This window comes from Thermobia domestica, chromosome 15, assembly GCF_964235325.1.
Source record: "Thermobia domestica chromosome 15, izTheDome1.hap1.1, whole genome shotgun sequence".
Lineage (NCBI taxonomy): Eukaryota > Metazoa > Arthropoda > Insecta > Zygentoma > Lepismatidae > Thermobia > Thermobia domestica.
In genome coordinates, this window is record NC_137468.1 from 94,983,918 (window position 1) to 95,003,550 (window position 19,633).

The 19,633-nt window shown below is 35.7% G+C and overlaps 1 protein-coding gene across 10 annotated transcripts in view; it reads left to right on the forward strand.

The window, feature by feature from the left end:
- Positions 1-19,633, forward strand: part of Eph (Eph receptor tyrosine kinase) — a 470,301-nt gene that overhangs the window by 229,339 nt on the left and 221,329 nt on the right. The window lies entirely within an intron of this gene.

Here is a 19,633-nt window from a genome sequence, read left to right on the forward strand (position 1 = left end):
AGCAGCACTTGCTGGCTGTTTTTGTATAGAGTATAGGAAGCTATATCTATACGAAACCTGCGTATCGTTAATGGCCGAGTGGCTAGACAAGCCCATTAAACCATTTTAAACCATTACAGTAGATTGAAAATAATCACTTGCGTACTGTTGTTACAGTCTTTTTACTATTTATGCGAACAAAGGATGGAAAGCAACAGCTGGTTATAGCAGAAAAGTACAACGAGGTATTTTGATCAAAAGATAGGTAGAATAGGTAGGAAGATATAACTTTTTTTTTTTTTTTTTTGTACGTTTGAAAGTCTGTCCCACATTTAATACCCTCTGCTTTGATAGTTCTTTTGTGAATGTGCATATGAGCATGTATGGTTCACCTTAGGCTTAGAGAAAGAAATATAATATACCTATTTGGCAGTCTTTCTAACCTGATCCCTAGATTGATTTGAATTTGTCTGTCAGTAGAACCTATCCTTATATACATTTTTATAATGGTTTAGGCAAAGGAGTTTTATTATTCACAATCTGCGTCTTACAAGATCCTGTTTTCTTGTTCAACTGTTACTTTATGAAAGAGGAGCAAGGGTGTGGAGGACGGGGGACTTTAAAAAAAAAGATATATCAGACGCGTTGCAGCGTCATATTAAATAACAGTTATGTGATGTGTTATTTGGGAGGACGTCGGGGCTTCAAGGCCTGAAGCACGAATCTTAATTCAAGCTTATGTATAGTATTGCTGTACTAAACTAGCCGAACCGTGTAACAGAATAATCAGCAGTATGGATGACACCTTTTGGTTATGTTCTTCCATTTTTTATACCTTTGTGAGCAGTGTTGCCACATTGTGTGTATATGGTTGGCAATGTTGCCGTTGTCAAGGAGTAAGAGTTCTGCTTCTTGATGCTTTGCTGGAGAAATCAGGACAATAGTTTGTTACTGATCTTTAAGTGCTTGTACAGCTAAGTCAAAAATTGTTTTCGTAAAAATGTATGTCAGGTGCGGTGTGGTAAAATGCTTCGAAGTGCTAGAAACTTTACATTAGTTAGAATTTCAGGGATTGAGCCAGGGGAATTTCCCTTTCTGGAACTGCGAAATTTCTCGCGAGGCAAATCTCTGATCGTGTTCGAAAAGGATTACAAGTATTTTCGCAACATTATTACTTTTACCTCTGTGTAGTAACACTCTGCCCCAGAGAAAGTCGTCTGAAATTATCAACTGCTTTACATAGCTATGAGTTAACCCACTGCAAGCTGTCACAAAAGGTTGTAATATTAAATTGAGAAACGGGAAGGAACTAACTTTATTTTAGGTGTTAGGGGTTCAGACTATCAAGTCATGTGACTGTAGGCCTGAATAATGTCACCATGCATAAATTATCAATGCATGTGTATATATTTTGCTTATTTTATATGGCAAATTTTCCTATTTTCACATGCAGTAGAGACAGTCAGTATGTGCAGTCTAGGATGTCTTTTTATCATATATAAAAATGACTCTTTTCAGCACCGAGGCTATATTAAATTTGGACATGAGATCCAAACTACTGTAATGCGTTCAATGCTCTCCCACCGGGAATAGAACCCGGTGCTCCTTGCATCACATGTGCGGACTCTAGAAGACCAATGCTTAGGTCTAAAATTTTCATGTTGTTACTTGTTTTAACTGCTGTTCCTGTTGTTTCACATTGAGAATGTTATGCATCAGTGTAGAAGCTCATATATAGTTTTCGAGAAAGTAACAAAAGAAAATTTCGAGAAAGTATATATATAATTTTGGAATCTAAAAATTGAAGCTGATATTTACTCATGAAGCTTTTCATCATGACACTAACAAAACGGAGTATATAGTATGGTTAATGTAACGTAGCCCAAAACTATGATTAACTAATTAAAATATTGTCTGAATATAAGATACATATCTATTGATAGATAACGTCGAGCTTAGCAAAGTAACATTCTTCAGAGTAAATTCTAAATGAACTTTCCAAGAAAATCGACAAAACGAACTTTGATGGCGCTCGCTACTGGAGCAGAGTATTGTCGTACACAAATACTGCTTTTGTAAAACTACATTAAAATACCATTTCTGATATATATCCAAGATAAGTGAAGTTCGGAACTCGAAGAAAGCGCTGTAAGAACAAGATAAACTAAATAATCGACCTACAGTTTGGGAATTCATGTAAAATATTTGTATGCACAGTTAGTTTATATATAATTAATCATTTCTTTTTCCTTCACTGATCAAAAATATGGTATGGTTAATGTAACGTAGACTGATCAAAACACTTGTGTTCTAGATGTTATAATAATTATTGAACGTAACTGCCAAACATTAATTTTGCATCCCCTTTGATTGTATTTTTACTGACCTGGTAACACTGTTAAGAACAAGCTGTTTGTAACCACCGCTGCTATTGAAAACATTAACAATAGAATAATATCATTCATGTATATACTTTTTTTTTTGTTCTGTCACATTCTTCTTTATATATAGCGTATATGGAATTATTCGGCTTCTTTTACAGAAACTGTATGCTTTTTGTACAGATGATAGCTGTAGTCATCTGGCTTGCTTTTTTTTTTTTAATTTCTCTGTCCCTACTGTTCTCTGTCCTACGTCTTCGCTCACAGAATCGCCTATTCTACTCTACTACTCTGCACGCTTCTCGTAGCTTGTTTGTAGTGTGTGTGTGTTTGTATGCGAGTGTGAGTGTGAATGTGTGTGATCCCTTTGTGAGGAAAATAAAGGCCCATTGCTATCGAACCACGCCAGGAGTTCATTTGTCAAGTTGTCACCCTTGTCACACGGAATAAACATGCCAACGTGCCTAGCTGATTTGACGTTGTTTGATGTTTGTTTGAAACTTTAATATTTACGTTTTTATACTGTTACGTTTATGCTTTTTTCTCTTTTTCTTTCTCACACACATCATATAGATGTGCTTTCGATTCCATTGTATTTTTGTGTGTGTTTTTGTGTTGTTCTTTCTTCTTGCTGTTTGTACGGAAATGAAGTTGTGTTTTCGGCAGTTGATATCAAAAAGGCAAGAGTTTATTGTAATAAAAAGACTTCGAGGAAGCCGTAAGGTCAAGGAACTTCTTTTCATCAGTTTTTGTTGGATACTAATCAAATCTTATAGAGCAGAGCGTTTCAGAACTTTGATTCCTTGAGAAAGCGAGTATTTTAACTAAAATTAGGCCAAGGTTAAAAATGCTGGACAGTTCCTGATAATGTGTACAGTCTACGACAAAAGAAAATACCCCAAGAAAGTGAAAGAAGAAGAATATTTACGGAAGTATGTACGTCTCGGTTTTGAAAGCTTTATCACGTAGGACCGTAGGCGTTAAGCATTTTGGATATCTAAAATCGATACCGACAAAATTGAAACTTCATCGATATAAAAGTTTTGAAAATTCCACATTTGAAAATATCGATAAGCCCCAAGTGTACATACATCGGAACGAACAAGCATCAAAAAATCACGTTTTCGACATGTAAAGGACATGAAAAGTGCGAATCCATCTCGAATCACCATTACTTTCGCTCCTTTATCGAAACTCAAACTAGGTTCACAAAGGGCTGTCACGACAAGTGGTTTGGTTTTTCCTATTTCTCGTCTATTTCAGTCTGCAGGGCATAATTGTCGGAGATGTTAAATATTTTATTTAATTGCACAGATAAATCTACTAATGTTAAAATTAATGTAAATAACCTTAGCTCTGTGAAACGCGGATTTACTATGAACGCTTTTAAGAGATCAGGTATATACAATTCAATATTAATCTCGTAAGGGGAGTGTGTGTATATATATATATTTGAAGGCCCCCATTGCGTCGGCCAGTTTTATACCGACACTTGTTTTGAGTTTTTGGATGACATAGTTGACCTGGAATTCACTATATTTCTCTTTAGTTCACAGCAGGAGAAGTTCTTAGATCGCCTGTTTGCCCTGGAGGCCCACAGCACACCTCGAATTGAATTTAGCGGCGAGGTTGTGTTCTTGACGGTAGGCGGGGTCTCTCTTCTCGTAAAGGGCTTGGGACTTGGACTCGTGATGGTCTTCGTGCTTGTTTGTGTGTGTGTTTGTATGTCTATACTCTAGATGCACCAAAAGATAACAGACAAAAGAAGAAAACTTTCAAACAAGCAATTCTTGTCTTCATTCTTCAGACATCCAGGTACGGGAGAAAATCCTTTCGTTTTGAAGGGGGTTTGCTTTTGCACTTTGAAAAGCTCCTCAATGTCTTCTTTGCATTTGTAGTCTTTTCCTTTCTCATTCGGAACGTGTGATTGAGGTCATGGATTTTGGGAATGAAACTACTGGACAAGTAAAACAATTGAGATGATATATTGCCTATGCTGGTTTGGGTAGAGGAATTGTAGGAAGAAGCTACGACCGTACTTTCGGGGAATGATCAGATCTCCTTCCTTGAGCTGTCAAGTTCACACTCTACAGGGTGATTATAAGTGATACATCGGGATTGAAAGGACAGTATTTAAAAAAATGTGTAACATATATAATAACGATTGGTTCATTTCAATATACAGAAAGTGTCCAAGTTTCAGACGTACTGTCTACAAATGTTCGATGCGGCTTCCTTTCCTCATACGATACACCATCATGCGGTAGTCCAGTTCTCTCCACATGGAAGTTAATGCAGCTGTAATACAATCCTGGAGCTCATCTAAATTATTGGTAATGAGGCACACTCACACGCGTCTGTTACATGCCCGCATGGTCCAAAAGAAGAAGAAAAAACATCTGTAGGCTACGTACGAAATTCCTCCAACTTGCTCCAGAAACACTTGAATGTTCTAGGCTTTCTTAACTTACAATGGTGGTGCAATTGCAGACTGTCTACGGAAAAACAGTTAACATATTTGAAAAATCGTTTTTGTTGTATAATGCCATTTTAGAAATTAGGCTTGTACTGCAATCTTTCGCAGCGAACTAAGCTTGAGAAATTAAATTTTCAAAAATCTGTTCTTTCGTTTCGTCATTAACACAAACGTATTATATTATCAATTGTCAACTTATTTCACTGAAGCATTTATAATCACCCTGTATGTATCCCATTTTGAACTCTAACAAGAATTTGCCTTTGGCGTGGGAGACCCGGGTTCGATTCCCGGCGGGAGTTCATGTGGTTCGGATTCCACGTTAATCAGTAGGTCCACGTCTCATATGGCCTCGCTGCTGAACGGGACGTTAAACTCAAAATCAACTCTAACAAGAATCTTTTACTGTGTGTTATACGTAAAAACTGTTGGAAATGTGTATTCTGCAGATCACGATTCCTAGCTCGTTGTGAATTGTTTTGGCGACTAAAGCAGTTGCCATTTTGCTAATCGGGCTCGCGTTTACCAATCCCAATAAGGCTAATGGAAACTCTACTCTCACTCAATGGCGCTCGGAGTCACAGTCTTCTATGAGACCTGCTAGCACTCTCCGAGTTGCTATCTATGACGCGGCTCTCCCTTTGTGGTGCTCGCGCTCGTTCGGATCAGGGGTCTGATTCGCAAGTTCGGACGTCTTTGGATCGTTGTCAGCTACATTTTTCTTTTAGGTAGCCCCTAATTATCTTACGACGCTAGGAAAACACAGCGCTGCCAATACACTCCATGAGTCTACTGGCATAAGAATACAATTAAAAATTTCATTTTAGCTCTGGTCAAACTCATAAATTATTTACCGTGCTTTACAAGATTCGCCATACTTTCGTGTTTCCTAGGCACCTGAGCATGCTTTAACATGAATCGTTATTGTTTGGTTTAAAGGTGAGGTATATTTGCAATATCCTGAATCTTTTTTACCTACCCTTTTCAACATTGCATGATCCGAGGTTCAATTTCAGATGGTTGTGATCCTCGTTTCGATGAACTTTGGTGGTTATGTGGTTAGCACTGGAGTCCCTGTGTTTATGTGGTTCGGATTCGACGTTGAACTGTAAGTCTACGTCTCATATAGCCTCGGTGCTCAAAGGAACTTGAAACATCAAACTAGTATATATCAATAATACGTACCTATATATTGAATATTTATTTGACATAATATCACTTGGAATACAATGTTTACAAACTTTCAGTAATCTGGTCCTATCTTCTGGCTTTTCACGCCTCTGAGTTTGGGAACAATTACTATAGGGAGTAATTAAAAAAAAAAAAAAAAACGCCTTTAAGCGGTTGATTTTTCCAACCATGTTTGTCAAAGAGAATGTGTAATGTTACTCTATAGATCTGCGTGATTTTAGTGCCCATATAATGGCGTATATATATATAGGATTTTATGGTGAAATGAAAGATTTAATAGGATTTGTGAGTAAAATGGAAGCTGAGAAAAGAACGTTATAAAATATAAGAAGATGGAGGAAGGTTGTTGTTATTAGAAAAAGTAATAATAATAAAATAAAAAAGACGCAGCTGTTGGAGGCCCCAATAATGTCTCATGGTATAACCAACTGTGTTGTAAATTCATTTTCGCTCCGTATCCCCACCTTCAGAGCGTCTCGTTAAAATGTCGGACGTGTGTAAACCACGATCATTTTTCTTTTACGGATATTATTACAATCTTCTTTTTTTTTTCGTTCTTATTTCTTCTTATGGTTTCAAAATAATACAATTGGTGTTATGCATTTTCAGATGTATATGGGTAGAGTTTACTGGTAGCTCGTCATATACTAAGACACTATGAACACGTGATTTATGAAGAGCGAAACGCGTCTAGTGTGTCATTACTTGATTCATTGAACACCAAACGACGCGAGACGAAACTCAAACGCGAGGAAATAAAAACAAAAGTTTTTTTTTCAAGCCTCTTTGACATGCTATATATTGTATAATTCTCATATAGTACTCAGAGTAAGTCGTTCTGTTACTGTCTGTTGTTGCGATTTGCAGTTGTCATTTGAAGAGATGTGTGGATGTACCGGTTGTGTGATCTTTTCCCGTGGAAATGTCGAACATTTGTATTAAAAAAAAAAAAAAAAAAAGACTATAGTGCCTGCTGTTTCGTATATTTATGTCGTGACTATTGTTGCTATATATGGTCCTCCCCCTCCTTGTAGTTTCCTATCCTAACTTTAGGGGTTCCCTATATTACAGTAGAATGGCAGTTAATTTGTTCAACGGAGAAGTTGCTGTTTTAATGTTTCTGTTTTATGTAACACTTGGTGAAGATATTTTGGTATGGAGCAATGTAGTCTTCATATATCTGTTCGGAAACAACATAAAGAAACTCTGAGAAACGAATCATCACACGAAATCATGAATATATGTTGGTGATAACTCGAGAACGAAATGTCAGATTAAGATCTAGTAATAGAATATAACGCTTATTTCGAGTTTGTATTCCATTAATGTACAGTGGATATGGAACAGGGGCGGGCACAGGGTTAAGAGTCTTCATCCCGGCGAAATTAAAATACCGCTAATTTTACAGTAATTATGTGATTTCTTCAAATAGATAGAAGATAATCGAAATGTGGAACAAGAGCGCCCTAGACAATATTATTTTACATGAGAAACCGTTATCACAACTCACTTATCTCCTTTTTCTATTTCGAGCTATTTTGAAAATCGGCATTTATTTTCGCGTTTCTAAACAGCTGAAAACGGAAAGTCACTAGGTGACTTGTGATAACGGTACCTCACGCAAAATAATATTGTTTAGGGCGCTCTTGTTCCATATTTCAATTATCTTTTATCTATTAGAAGATATCTCATAATTACTGTAAAATTAGCGATATTTTAATTTCGACGGGATGAAGACTCTTAACTTTGAAGCATAGGAGGAAATTCATGAGTTTCTTCTAGAAACTAAAAAATGATAGATGGGGAAATGAAAACTGGCATACATCATTCCTTATGCACTGGTACTGGTATGTATGCAATGACACTTTTAATTTGATGTCGTTTAGGCGAAAAGGAAAGAATAAGTAATGAAAGTGAATCGTTATGAAAGAATTGGTGAAATGAAAATGGAGGGAGAAACAGGAGCACCATCCGACACGGATGCTGTCCACCACAAACTGAACACCTGAGATCGAACAGAGCGCCCCTCGCACCAGCGGTGATCACTCAAGCACTGAGCCGTCATAAACTCAAAAAATATATGGACTTATTGTCTACCACAAGCTTACATGGCCTGGAAGCGAACTAAGAAGCTCTCGCAACAGATGAGTGCAGTGGAAATTGTAGGACAGAATGAAGGGCATGTTCGTGGCTGAGTGTTGCACCATAATGTTTCTTACCATTATTATTATTATTATTATTATTATTATTATTATTATTATTATTATTATTATTATTATTATTATTATTATTATTATTAGCATGTGTATGTGGCTGACTATGTGATGTTGAATAACACCTTTCAAATTTTGCCGTAATTAACCTTGTTGGACGATCCACAGTCACTTAAGTTTGTATTGGCTGTATGAACTACTGTACTCTGCTTAGTGAAGTGGTCTTAATTAAAATAGCCTGTCTATTCAAGAGTACTTGAAATATGAAAGAGAAGTAGCAAAGTGTCCCCGGAGGAAAATCGGATCACATACAGAGATTGTTTCAAACGAATGAACGCGTGATTTCAGTAATTAAGATTCAATTTAAATACCCTCTCGTTTGACTTTTGTTGTGACGTACGGAAGTTATAAATAAAAGCACAGAAGGCATCGTTACACACAGAATTTGTGATTGTTAGATGTTTCTAACCATTAGAAGAGATTGAATTCGTGTAAATTTATAATTCAAAGTTGTTAACCCAGCATCATGGAACAAATTGTGGAGGAATTTGTGATTCGATCTCAGGCTATGTGAGTGTGTGGTGGCCAATATTGTGATGGTTTGGTGGTTCTTTTGTTTCCTATCACCGCCAGTTATCTTATAATTATTAAGTTACATTGAACATTCGTCTTTTGTAGCCCACAGAGCATATTTGTGGGACGTAAAACTAGTAGTTCCATGTCACTTTATTTTCTATAAGAGTTGGCGAACTCCTGTCTATAAAGCTAGAAATAGCTGTCGATGGTCGAATCCTGTACCATCCAAGTACGACCATCTAGGTGGTCAGCGCTTTGTCGTTCGTGACACCACAAATTTTACATCCTCCGGTGGTATCCTTCCACTGTTCACTGTGGGTGGGACCAATAGGGTATAGAACGTTGGCTTAACTTCGTGGAACAGCTAATAAGCCTCGCTTATACTAGTTAACTTCGTGAGACAATTAATTACCTTCGGCCATACTAGTTAACTTCCTGAACAATTAATCAGCCTCGGCCATACTAGTTAACTTCGTGAGATAGTTAATTAGCCTCAGTCATACTAGTTAACTTCGTGAGACAATTAATAAGCTCCGTTTGTACTAGTAGGCTATATTCTTCGCGCTCTGCATCGCGAAAGATACGTTCCGTAGTAGTTATTTTCTGTAAATATGTATATTATAATGTTTAATAATGATCTTTAAGCCTTCGCTATACTGCCCTCCGCCTATCTGAATTTTAGTTAATAACTTACAATAAAAGACAATAGAATATCAAAATCTTGGAAATTAAGACGGGTAAGATCTATAAGATGCTATTAATAAGCTAATACCTGTTTCCAAATCTTTTCCTATTTTGGACCAGAAACTTGGGTACGTCGTTTATGACATTATAATTGTTTCACACTCAAATTTATAAAGTATACGACTATGGGACGAGCCTACATTGCATTTATATATTAATACCTATCTCATATTCAACTGTTTTTCCGTAATCAAGAGATCAGAAGTCCAGCAGCCGAGTGGATGAGGATTCGATGTAAGTTGGGGACGCATGTGTTTTGGATTCCACGTGAAACTTTTAGGTTCCCGTAGAGTCGTCTTGTTTAGTTTTGGTGCTGAAAAGTAATCTTATATTACAACTTATAAATATGTAGACTTTATAAACTGTAGCTTAGGATGTGACATACAATGTAGTGCATGTTCCTCTTTGTGGTCAAGATGTTAACGCGCATGTCTTTTTGGATTCTATCTCCAAGCGCGTTACTAAGCCTCAAATATAAACCCGAGTAGTTTAAGTAGTAGGTGTAACGAAATGAAAAATAAAATCCTAGTATTACGTCTCAGGATGAACGATTATGAAAGAGTTTGATAGAGTGAGAAATCTTGGGAGGAAACTGGAAAACCGCGAGAAAGCCCACGAACACTATGTTGCCTACCAGAAATTCACGTGCCTGGTATCAAACCTCTCTTCTCACCAGAGATAAATGCTCTACCACTGAGTCATCGTGCCCCCCATTAAGCACTAGGTGCTCAAAACTGTTAAACTACAACAATTCAGTTATATGATAAATCGCTCATGTTAACATGTAGGAGTGCTGTTCAATTTGGTATTGTAGTAAGCAGTCAGTTTACCGTAATGTTTTAGTGTTTGAAAGAAATGCAGGTTTTAATAAGAGAGATGAGTGTAGCAGCTAAGTGACATAAAAGTAGGTAGAGAGTCTCATTACATTATTCTTTTCTATCGGAATGCGTGGAATGTTACCGTCTCCTATTCTCAAAGATTATTCGTGTTGTGTAGCTCCAACGACTTTCCTTTCCCATATCAGCCACACACACACAATAGTGTACAATCTGTGAGCGAACACACACCTTCCTTCTATCCTGTAGAATTCACACCGCTTTACGAACAGATGAAGCTATTCTTGTGTGCTGGATGAAAAATGACCAGGTGTGGCCATTTTCCCACATTTGAGAAAGGCCGATCTACTCATTGATACGAGAAGATGGTAATTGACTTTTTTTCTTCTTTTTTCCTGCAAAAATAACTTTGAAATACAACCTTATTCCTGCCCTACTGTTCCACCGGAAGAAAAAGCTGAACATTTGTTGGGTGTCGTTTATTAAGAGCATTACAATACGCTTAGAGTAATTAAAAATATGTCTTTTTCTTTGTGTTAAAGGGTGTTCATTAAAAGAAGCACTCGCTGTTGCATTGTACGGATGGAAATTAATATAATGTTTGCATTTGTGTTTTCAAGCTGGTAACTTGCCTCCTTTCTTGATTTGTACTTACTAGAATTAAAATGTTTCATTCTTAATTACGCTTTTTCCCACGAAACAACATTGGCGTGGTGAAATGATGTATCACTAACTTGTAAGTTACAGCTAAATCATGTTGAACTTAAGCTCTCTTCTGTATTGTAGTTATTTGCTTCTAGCATACTCGTTAGTTTTGGCCAAGACTAGACAGATGTTAAGGATCTGCTGTTATCAGAGATTTATATCGCAGAAATATTAATTGACGTGTGTTAGTGAATATCAGGATAAAGTAACCTCAATATTGTATGAATGTTCTTCGTGATTCTAATTCTCAAATCAATCCCTTCTGTAATGTGCTCAAGTTGTAGTTTTTTTTTTTTTTTTTTTCCTTAGACCATAGGGGAAATAAACTTGTTACCCAACCAATGCCACTACCCTAATTGCTTTTCTGCGGAAAAAAAAAAGCTTGAAATCTGCCTTTGGGTAGATGGGCTACAAATACGCATATGTGGATGTGCAGTACACTTATAGTTAATCATATCATTAAAGGTAAGAAGTAAAAATTGCAAAAATTGAGTACAAATTGTAGTAGCCTACGGCTATTAGAAATCGGACAAAAAAAAAAAAAATGATACTAAAGCTGTATGAACTGGTAGGAGATAATGAAATGTGTATTTGTTGAAAAGAAGAAATAAGGATGATGAACAACTATAAATACTCGAGAGTTGTTTAATAAAAGAGAAGATAAGATAGAATCGTGTGTAGTTGAATAAAGATCAAAGGATAGCATGAAGATCGAGATTGATCCACCATCTTTCACAATCATCCATTTTTAAAAAAAAATTATATGATTTAGAATTGTACTGTATTATGGAAACAGTAGAAGTGGTTGCAATTGCGTGCATCGGTGTCCTAAACTATTTCGATACTAAGAAATGAAATTTCATTTACGGAAAGTTACGAAACAATTATATTATTCGCTCAGTTTGCTTAAATATTTGTCTGACAGAAATTGCGAAATCATACCACTTGAGTGTATTTGGGTTTTGGAAATGTTAGCATTGTATACGTCTGGTTTACGTTATCAAATTTGTGTATAGAGATAGTATTCAACTTGATTTTTCGCCTGTAACCAGTTCGTTACCTATTATCCAGCATTGCTGCTAGATAATTGCAATTGGCAACATTCATCCACCAGAAATAATTGCTTTAGTATTTATTGGTTAATTTAAGATGGTACTTTCTTATGCTTCATATGTTTAAGTGTTTATTGACCTTCTTTTATTTATTTATTTATTTACTTTTTTAGAGTTTAATAATTCGTCTCTTATTTATTTCGTTTTCTCTTTTTGAAATTCCATTGCTTCTAAGACATTGATGGAAATGTGAAAATAGTCTCGTGCGAGAAATGGGAACCCACATGATATTCTGTATACAAAATATGAGAATATGAAGGTAGAGGTCAATTCTGATTACATTCTTCTCCACGCTCACCTCCACTGTTTGTACTTGTAATGAATATCTTAAGGACGACGAAAAACATTTTTAAAAACTTCAAAATGCTATTAACCCTAGGACTCCCAATGGACCCCAAGACTATGTTTGACAGTTCGTCAGTATTATTTTTCGGGATTCTAAGGGTTAAAGGAACTAATAGCTCTTCCCAGGTTTTTTTTTTTTTTTTTTTTTTTACAGGGCAGAAATTCGAATGAGCAATTTGTGACGTCATAATAGTTGGAGAGACGAAAATTTTGCGAACAATTATTAACTAACTTTGTAGCCTATGGAATCCGGAGGTTCAATGCTGCGCTGACAAAATCTCTCCACTGACTTCTATCCGTAGCCAACTGGATCCAGTTTCTACTTTGTATTTCTATTTCTGTTAGATTCATCTAATATTGTCCTCCCATCTGCGCTTAGATCTTCTTAATGGTCATTTTCCGATTGGATTTCCAGTTAAGACTTTGAAAACGTTCCTACTTTCCTCCATTCTGGCTACATGACCTGCCCACCTGAGTCTCCTAAATTTGATGACCCTAACAATGTTTGGTGAACGATATAAATTATGTACTTCCTCGTTATGAAGTTTCCGCTATTCCCCATTCCCGTTCCTCTTGGCTCCGAAAATTCATCCCGGGATTTTGTTTTCAAATACTTTCAGTCTACGTTTTTTCCTCAGAGTAAGTAACCTTGTTTCGTAACCATACAGCACAACAGGCATGATTATTACTTCGTGAAATTGAATTTTGCTGACATTGACTTACCCTATGTTTTTTTTTTAATGTTATTCATTAAGTTACTCACGAAAATAAATAAATAATAGTGAAGTTGAACTTAGCAAAGAATCTTAAAACAAAAACGAAAGAAATAGGATAGTTTATTGTTGAGGTGTATTGGGAATAGTGACAGACATGTGTAAGTTAAAATCATGCTTTGTTTATATTTAATAGATTATTTATACATTAATTTGCTCGCCAACCACCGCAAACTCCATACTATATTTACGCAGTGATTCAAAGTCTTCGTTATACAAGGAAGCAGTAGCGCAAGTATGAACATTAGCGCGATTATTGGTAGGATTAGCATTTTATAATAGACTGAGATGTTCGCAGTTTATTATTAGAATATGGTGTTTGCTAGTCCTCTAATTGGTTTCAGACATTGGAATTACTCAATAATAAGTTAGTTTTTTTTTTTTTTAATTAAAGATATCATTCAGTCAGCAGAATAACATTTTATGAATGATTATTCTGGAATTTGATTGATGAACATGAGAATTTTTAAGAGATTACAAGAAATACTGAACGTTGGAGGTGAAAATTTGATTTTTGATGAAGAATTTTATGAAGAGAACTTACAGTCATGCCAGGCAATTTATGGTTATATTTATGGGAATCATGTTTGTTAATGCTGTAATGTATTTTTACTTCCGTCTGCGTTAAGTTTCGCAGAAATAGCATGTATTATTTTTTACCACCACTACTCGTATCCCTCCCCTTTCCTAAAAAAAAGGTACGATATGTAACCCCCTCTTCCCTTCCCTTTGTATATTGAAACCCCAGAAACTAGGAACGTTCTTTATTGATTAACAACAAACAAACGTTTTATGATAGGGGAAATAAATAAAATGTTTTATGGCTTTCATGTACCACGAACACTGATAAAACTCGACTTTACGATGTGCGATACACGTTATAGGCAACATTGCTTTTGGGTTTCATTTATTACATACAGAAACTAGATGCACACACACGTACCAATACTTATACAACACGTACGAGTTTGAATAGTCGGTGGTTGTTTAAAAGAAAACGTCGTTGTTAAGTTTTTTGAGACAGAAATTTATAATGTGTCTAACATGCGTAATGATCACGTTCAGGAAAGGCAAACACCCTGACTTTGTAAAATTATAAACATTGATAAATTTTATTCTTTTTCATATTCTTGTTTAATAAGTGTTCGATTAAAAGTTCTTCTCACTTCAAGACATCGAGGAATCAAACTTTTGAACTGATAGTTCTTCCTACCTTATAACGGTATTAATATTCTATACCGACAAACTGTAACAAGTGATTCCTGGCATCAAAAACTATGTATTATTATTATTATTATTATTATTATTATTATTATTATTATTATTATTATTATTATTATTATTATTATTATAACAACTAGCTGAACCTGCGCTACTTACACAGCTCAAAGTTCTAATATGAGTGTGAATCTCCTACCCACTTCTCACTGTATCTGTGCAAGTCCCTTTACGAAGGCAAATAAAGACAGGAAGACTCTCGAAGGTAGTGATTTGTTATATAGACAAATATATAAGTGTAGTATTTTAATATATAGAATGTTGGGGAGTTGTGGCAAACTTGGATAAGTAATAAATTATATCAAATGTAAAATATTTTTCTATTATAATTCCATATCCGAGTACGCCTCATTGTGGGTCCAGAAGCCTTCGAAGTTGCCAGCGTGCAATAGGTTTTATCATTCAGATTAAAGCAAAGCGCCTGAAATGTCCATCAACCCGCTATACGTAGCTCCTGTACTGGTTGTCTTTCAGAAGGGTATCAACCTTATCGTTCTAGTGGCAATATTAAACTTAATAGGGCCAAAACGACGCCCAAAGTATGGAATAGGAAAATAAAGACTTTTTTTTTTTTTTAATTTGAATGAGAACGGCAAATGTACTGAAAATATGGAATCGACCAGCGAAAACGGCACGTTCTAGCACTTTTGGTTTTCGAGATCTCATTGTCGAAAGGATTGGCCACAAAAATATAAACTTTTCTTGACCACAATATATGAACCTAGCATTGGAATATATAGATAATACGATGCACATGTGGAGAAAAGTGCATAGTTTCAATGCCACTGCCGACCAAAAGCGTAGAAACAATACTTTGCAAGACACATTATTTCGAACACGAGGAACCGTGAAGCTGGCGGTTGTTTCGTCCGAGCCTTCGATCTGGTGGACACTAGTTTTTAAAACGTGCTTAATTAAAAACTCTAACGTGGTAACCTACAACCACCTCAAACTCTATACCATATTTATGGAATTATTCAGAAGTTTGGTTACAAGTGTAAGTAACAACGACATCTGTTGTGTTAGCGTAACTGTTTATTGTTAGAATATAATAGCGTAGTTTAATTCACCGTTCTTGAATCAGTACTGATACGAATTTTTCATTTCTGTATAATAAAAGAGTTTTTCATAGGCAGCCTCTCTTTTTCTTTCTGCATAAATAGACCTTTCCTTGCCTTCTGGAATATTACTAAAGATTCATTTGGTTGGTTAGCGTCCTTTTGGTTGGTAAAGCTGATGATATATGAGACGTCAGCCTACATCTTAACCACATGAAATCCTATAAGGAATCGAACCCAGTTCTCACGGTCAAAGACGCGTACACTAACGATATAACCACGAGTGAGCTCTTGAAAATTTATAATACGAAATAGTAAATTTATATTTCCACTCATTATAATTACGTATTCGACAGAAAGAATTGGAATAAGCAATCAAGGAAAGAATCTGAGATCGTAGTGGCCTTTTCTTTAAATTTTTGACAGCCTCAAGCATTTCAGTTTCATCGTATTTTACTGCTATTCTTCTTTCTGTTATATAAGAATTTTTAAATGAAATATACTACTAATGTGGACACAACAAGGTTTTCCATATTGCTTCTGAACGAACATGTGTAAGGGTGTGTGTGTGTGTGAGAAAGTGAAGCATATGTGGAAACGTCAGTAATTTGTTGGGCTCCCTTGGTTCCCATCTTGAAGTTTTGTCTGTTGCGTTTCGTGTAGCACAATTTCTCTCATATGGCTCGGCCACTTGTTGTTCTTCTGGATATAGTTGTTCCTGATGGACTTTTTATTCATTGCATTATTGTAAAATAGCTCCTACAGGAGGTTTTTGTACCTGAAGGAAAAACAACATATGTTCAAATTTCGTGAATGATACTTGTGGGTAGATGAAGTATTTTGTTTTGCAGCAGATGTCCTCTCGTGGCACATGTTTTTGTTTCCTTCCAGGCTGAGCACTTGAAGAAAGAAAGAAAAAAAAAGGAAAGCTTTGACCTACTATGAAAAGTCATTTGAAACCTTTGAAATACCTTCATTCTTTATATATATATATATATATATATATATATATATATATATATATATATATATATATATATATATATATATATAAACCAGTCTAAGGACATGCCTATAAAATTGAATGCGGTGCCTTTGTGAAGTTGCTTAATGAGGACTTTTAAGGATAAATGATAGCATCGTCTCACCAATCGAAGATATTTCTCTTGTAAGTTTCTGATTCCACCGTATGCTGTCCTTCTAGAAGTTATTCCAAGGTTTGCAGACAACACTGCAGCCGCCTGGTTTCGTTAATGTGTTCACTGACATTCCAGTTTTGCATACTTCTTCACGTTTACAAAGCTGTCCAGATATATAGTATTCATGATGTGAAAATTAATGAGACGTGCTTGTATAGATTAGTTTGTACTATTTTTATGTTTATTTAGAATGTTTTTCACTTGATTAACAGAGAAACTTGTGGTTATTGAAGGAAATTGGTATTGCACATAGACTTTCAGTTGTCCAGTGCTATTTAGATTTTTATGTACTGCGAAATGAGGTCAAATTCATTTGATGGTTTGTGCAAACAATTGCTTTTACTTATTATGCTTTTTAAGTGTTTAACCTTTAAGTAAGATGAGTACGTACTTGGACCTTGAATCTGTAATGCACAAATACGGTACACCCACAAGACATATACACTTTGCTTAGTGACAATCAGTTGCGACTCTTAAGGAAGTCACATTGGTAAAAAGTAAATAAATAAGTAAATAAATTTTGTCGTTGTCTTCATCCTGGCGAAATTAAAATACCGCTAATTTTACAGTAATTATGTGATATCTTCAAATAGATAAAAGATAATTGAAATATGGAACAAGAGCGCCCTAGACAATATTATTTTGCGTGAGGTAGAAAATACCGTTATCACAAGTCACCTAGTGGCTTTCCGTTTTCAGCTGTTTAGAAACGCGAAAATAAATGCCAGTTTTCAAAATGGCTCGAAATCGAAAGCAGATAATTGAGTCGTGATAACGGTTTCTCATGTAAAATAATATTGTCTAGGGCGCTCTTGTTCCACATTTCGATTATCTTTTATCTATTTGAAGATACCACATAATTACTGTAAAATTAGCAGTATTTTAATTTCGCCGGGATGAAGACTCTTAAGATAAGCGGAGAAATTTTACCATTTACATTTTTCTCTATACAACTGTATGAAGCGATATTTCTTTAGCTTGTAGCAATACAACTTAAATTTTTACCGATCCAGCTTCTCTCTACAACCACACTAGTATTCCTGTATAAATTAGATTTTATCGTCTCGTCTCATCTCTTTTTGTAAATTTATGTTTGTGTTCTGATTTCTTTTTCGCGTCAGGAGAGATCTTGTGATATAACATTTAAACCATATTTATTTTTTGTTTATTTATCTAACGATCGCCAGATACAACTCAAAGGCCACTTTGTACTGGATGTCTAATAACAACAATAAAAATGGAAAGGATTTGGGAAGATATTGACCAGGGCCTGTTTAGTAGGTACCATCCCAGCATTTGCCTGGTAGCAGTGAGGAAAACTGGAAAACTCCAGTCAGAATGGTCGGCAGCGGGAATCGAACCCACGACCTCCCGAGTGCAAAGCCAACGCTCTACCACTTGAGCTACTTCGGTCGGTAAATTGTGTAAATTATTGAAGTAAATTGTGTAATGACCTGCGTTATCTTGCAAAGTTGATAAATATTCTTCATTGTGTAAAATCAGTTTATCAATTTATATTTTTTTTTTTCACTATGAATCGTAATACTAAAACAGTGTTTAAGAACAATGTAAGACGTGGGTGAACTAATGCTGTTCATGAGACTTCAGAAATTTCTCACCTTGACTCGAATTTAGAAGTATTTCTTATCTCGTTTTCGAATTTTTCGTATAATGCGCAACACGAGCCGCCACTGATGATAATAGTTCTCACATTTTTTCTTTAAAGGTAGCCACGTATCATAATAATTTGATCAAAACTGTTGTATGCATTCCTGGCTCATGAAATCGAAACGTCTTTTGGCCGAATGGCATGTGGTCAGTATATCAACTCCTACTTTATATCCATCGTTTCTGATCTTGATAGTAGTTTAGTACTGGTTAATTCAAATAAGCGACCCAGTTGCTGTAGGATGTTGGGTCAGCAAGAATCGAACGGGAGCCACGTGCTTCCCATCAGGTTACATGGAGGAGTGCACTAGACTTTGTTGCTCTATTATGCAACAATAATTTAAATATTTTTACATTAATTCTTAACCTAGTAGTAACTTTTTTTGTTTCACCAACAAAAAATATAAGCATGCCATGATTCACACAGTTTCTGGGGAATTTTATGTCCTTTGTGTCCCTATGACACGGGAGTAAAAGCTTAACATAAGAGCAATTTCCTTGTGAATTGTGTTACATCTGCGATCAAGCGTTCATAATTTGATTATCATTTACTTGTTAGAACGCTAAAATAATCCGGCACAAACAGCATTTCTTGAACTAAACTAAAAATCCGCAGTGCTATAGTGCACTAACATAAGTGCTATGGTCCACCAGATTGTTCGTATTGAACTGAGTGGTACGTGGTTATCACAACGGTTTTCCCGTGCAATTTCTGGACTGGAATTCGGTACCTCTATGATGCAAGTTTGTTCCCTAGCTTCAACATTAAAAACCAAATGACAGAAGTTCGCGTGCATTAACTATTCGGTGGTAGGGACATTACTGTTTAAATTTGCAGCATTAATAAGTTTATCCAAGAATGAATGCTGCTTAAGTTAGCAGCAATATATGGGGACAGTTTAAAACAGATAGAAAGTTAGAGCAAACTTGAATAAAGCTTTCTCCTATATATCGTACTGTGTTTATTTTTCCCTGTTCTGTTTGTTCGCAAACTGAAGCTGTGGACGTCAGAAGATACACTGAAAACTGGTAGCGTATGACTATTACTCGAGGGAGTTGCAAAAGCAGATAGGAAAGGATTATACAGGTCTAGTGCTAT